Raw genomic sequence first — 3970 nt, forward strand, 5'->3', positions numbered from 1 at the left:
CTCTGCATAGCGTCTCAGAAACAAATTAGGAATGCCATCAGGTCCACCAGATTTCCTGGTATCGACATTCAAAACCATCGCCAGAACACCCTCGCGCGTGATTACAATTTCTTGTGAAGAAACAGATGCGGGTGATCTATGCACAAATTCATCCGGTTCCGAGAATACACTTTGAAAGTAGCGATTAAAACTTTCTGCTATACTACAGGGGTCAGTCAGTGTTCTGCCAGCGACTTTTATTTTCGAAACGTCTGTTTTAGTTTGCCCAAGAAATCGCCAGAATTTTGAAGGGTCACTTTTAATGAACTCCTCCAACCTGTAACTGAAAAAATTATTTCTGGCTTTCTTAATCATTGTCAATAAATTATTCTTCAGAAGTTTTAGCCGCTCACTTCCTGTCTTAGCTTTCTTCCGCATTCGTTTTATTTTGCGCCCACAGTGAATTATCTCTCTCGTAATCCATGGGTTTGAGCGACGTTTACGCACTCTTTTTAATGGAATAAAATTTTCTACACAGTATGTGACAGTATTACGAAACAACTTCCATGCGCTTTCAACGTTAGTCACCGGAACGCAAAGGTGAGTATCCAAATAGTCTATTATTTCCACATCATTGGCTCGAATAAAATCCTTAACTAAGTTTTCTGCAGAAGTGTTTTTCTGCTTATCAAGAGCCCTAGCCCACGTGAAAAAAATTAGTTCATGATCTGAAATTCCAGCCTCAACGGATACATTTCCACTGCAAAAAATTTCACTAACGAACAGAAGGTCAAGGATTGAATTCTCTCTTGTGTTTACTTTTACTACTTGATCCAGGTTAAGAGAAAGCATAATGTTCAGTAGCGCGTCAGAAGAAGTGGAGCATCCATAATTAAGGTCGTTCCAATTAATACTTGGCAAATTGAAGTCTCCAGTGATTATTAAATTTTTACCTTGCAGCTTTACAACATCATCATATAACTGAATCATGTAATCGTCTTTTGAATCAGGACAGCGGTAAACCGTGACAAGAACAAAAGTCACTCCCGACCACACCACTCTTAAGAATAAACTTTCGTGATTGTGGATTTGATCAAGAACGTCTATGTTAATTCCCTTTTTCGCGATGACTGCTACACCGCCGCCCCGAGAGCCTCTATCTCTTCTATACAACTGATAAGCTGGTGGAACTATTTCATCGTCATGAATCCACTCGTTCAACCAAGTTTCAGTGATAACACAAAGATGGGGGGCATACAGCAACAAAAGATTTTCAAGCTTATCTGCTTTATTTACGATACTGCGAGCATTTAGAGACAGCAAGCGTAGCTGGCAAGGCTCGGACTGCTAGCTAGAAGAAGATAACCTTTTCGGTTTCGGCAGCTCTTTTCTGGTGTTCAACGCGTCATCCCAAAGAAAGGTCTTGTCGCCGATTCTAAGTTTATCATATGCAAGTGACACCTTTTCCTTAGCGTCTCTTTCACGTTTAGAGCTGTCCCAAAGCAACTTGCGTTTCCTTAACGTGTCTGCGCAATAATCCTGCTGAATATAAGTGTTTGTTCCCTTCAGTTTTTTTGCGTTTAACAAGACGGCTTGCTTCTCTCGGAAATCTTGGAAAGAAAGAATAATTGGTCGATTTGGTTTAGGCTTTCCAAGTCTATGAATACGAGCGACAGACGAACAGGTAACGCCCAGTTTATGCTCGAATGTTTCTGTTATAACTTTATTTCTTAAGTCGGTTTCTGTTTCGTCAGGTATATCTGCGATTCCGAAAACAATTAGGTTCGATCTGCGACTTCTATCTTCCAGATCGACTAATTTTGCATGCTGCGATTGGAGAGTCACCTGTATGTCTGTTAAAGCTGAGTTAACTCCCTCGTTCGAGATAATCTTTCCCTGCATCGCGTTTACTTTGCTCTCGAGGTCTGTCAAACGCACACCAAAGCTGTGTATTAGTGTCTCTGTGTTCTCCAGTCGTGCTTTCAAGTCAGCTATGTCTGACCTAATAGACTGCTGACCATCTACAAGAGTCTGAAGCATTTCCTCTATTGCTGGTCCAGGATTTTCTTCCACGTCTCCGCAAACAAGTAATTTCAAAACACAAAAACAGTCATATGCAATACTCAAGCACTTCTGTGGGCGCGGCACAACAATGAGAAATCGGTTATCGCTCCGTAGACAAGAACTATAACTAACCTGAAGGGTGAAAGCAAAACGCATGGTGAGCGTCCTTTGCTCGGCCCTTTCGTCGCGCCCACTGAAGATGCCCGGTAGTGGTGCAGTCTTTATAGCCAGGCTTCCTGATGACGTCACAGAACCATGGCTTGATGCAAATAGCATTGGTGCCTCGATGACGATGTAGTTCTGGCCATGATCCGCATCGATTCTTGTAGCCGTTGACGCTGGTGCCGGCGAAGCCGGGGCCGTAGCAGGAAGGAGCACACCGCCGATTGACAGCAGCAACGCCTGAAGGGTGAAAGCAAAACGCATGGTGAGCGTCCTTTGCTCGGCCCTTTCGCCGCGCCCACTGAAGATGTCCGGTAGTGGTGCAGTCTTCACTGCTCGTGGTAGCTCGCAACCGATAAAGGCGGCATCTCACAGCGCATCGTCTACCCTGACGACGTTAGTGGGCAGTCTGGGCGAGCCCACTGACGTCAGCAGGTACACACAGGGAGCGTGGCCGGATGGTGCGCGGGGGCACTTTCTTGCCAGTTTTCTTTGTTAATTTTTTTTCTGGTGTGGCGGCGTGCATGAGTTGAGGGTCGAGGAGGAGTATCATTTTTATTCACCGATATCTTCGATGTTTGTGAAGCCAGCTTAAGCATTTTGACGTGCGTTGACGAGTGATGGAATACCGATCGCTCATGCGCTTTTCTTAGCCTCGGTATGTGCCATTTCATGATCCCTTTAACGTATTCTTTCCAGTTTAAAATGAATTATTTCTGCCAACATGTGGCAAGTGTTTCTACCAAAAGTCGGACACTGCATTTCTGAAACTGAGCAGCTTCGTATGAAAGTTCCGCAATGCCTTTTGACCAGAGAACGGTACATTTCCCAAGCAAAATATTTATTTTAAGAGTTCACGTTTTGCTATGGAGTTCCAATGCCAGTGGCAAGTTCGAAATAAGAAAAAGTAATTAAAATAAGTCTTCCTTTACCCAAACGTGTCTCAAATTGCTTAAGGGGCATAAAATGCACTTCAAATCACTCATTACTTAAAACGTTTAATGAAAGGAAATTTCGAACTACTGAAAATAATTTGATGAGATTTAAGCTCCTATGGATATGCCTTCTGGCAAGCTTCAATCGCAGGCGCTGAGTGGAACACGATGTAATATAATTCTGAATATTGCCAGAGGAGCCGATAGGCAATTTCACACAAGCAAGTGACGTCAATGGGCACAGTGCCAAATGTTGACACGGCATTCATCCCACCTCTCATCAACCGCGCCTGCCGGCGTTCACTGGGTTGGTCGGCGGACCCTGTAGGGAGTGCACCGGTCCGTTAGCACTCAATAAAAACCTCCGTAGTGAGACCGACGACAACGCCAGTACTACCTATGCCAGGGTACCCCCATAATGTGAATGGCTTTCTTGAGTGCGGAGCGGACGAAACCAGCGGCGGACGGTCACCTGACGAGACAGCAGATCGGTTGGCTGGCGAAAACTTCACGCTGATGACACAATGCGAATAGCCGCGCTTCTCTTCGTCTTATGCTTATCAGAAACAAGCAAAAAAAGCAACTTAACATAATGCGCTCCTTGTGTTCGCTCATCAACACTCACCAGCGGTGAACGCTTACCAGCTTATTAACTTTTAGTTGATGCCGGCTTCTTTCCGTGGCGAGTGAGTCTAATCAGTCTGCAAGGGTGTACGTTACATCGGTGACTGTCGACAGCAAATTCAGAAGTTTTTGCGAATTCAAGTGATCCCCGAATGGGCTTTTGGTCGCGGTTTCATGAAATTAACGGTCGCTTAAATCGCAGAGCA

The sequence above is a fragment of the Amblyomma americanum genome, chromosome 7 (genome assembly GCF_052857255.1).
Source record: "Amblyomma americanum isolate KBUSLIRL-KWMA chromosome 7, ASM5285725v1, whole genome shotgun sequence".
NCBI classification, from domain to species: domain Eukaryota; kingdom Metazoa; phylum Arthropoda; class Arachnida; order Ixodida; family Ixodidae; genus Amblyomma; species Amblyomma americanum.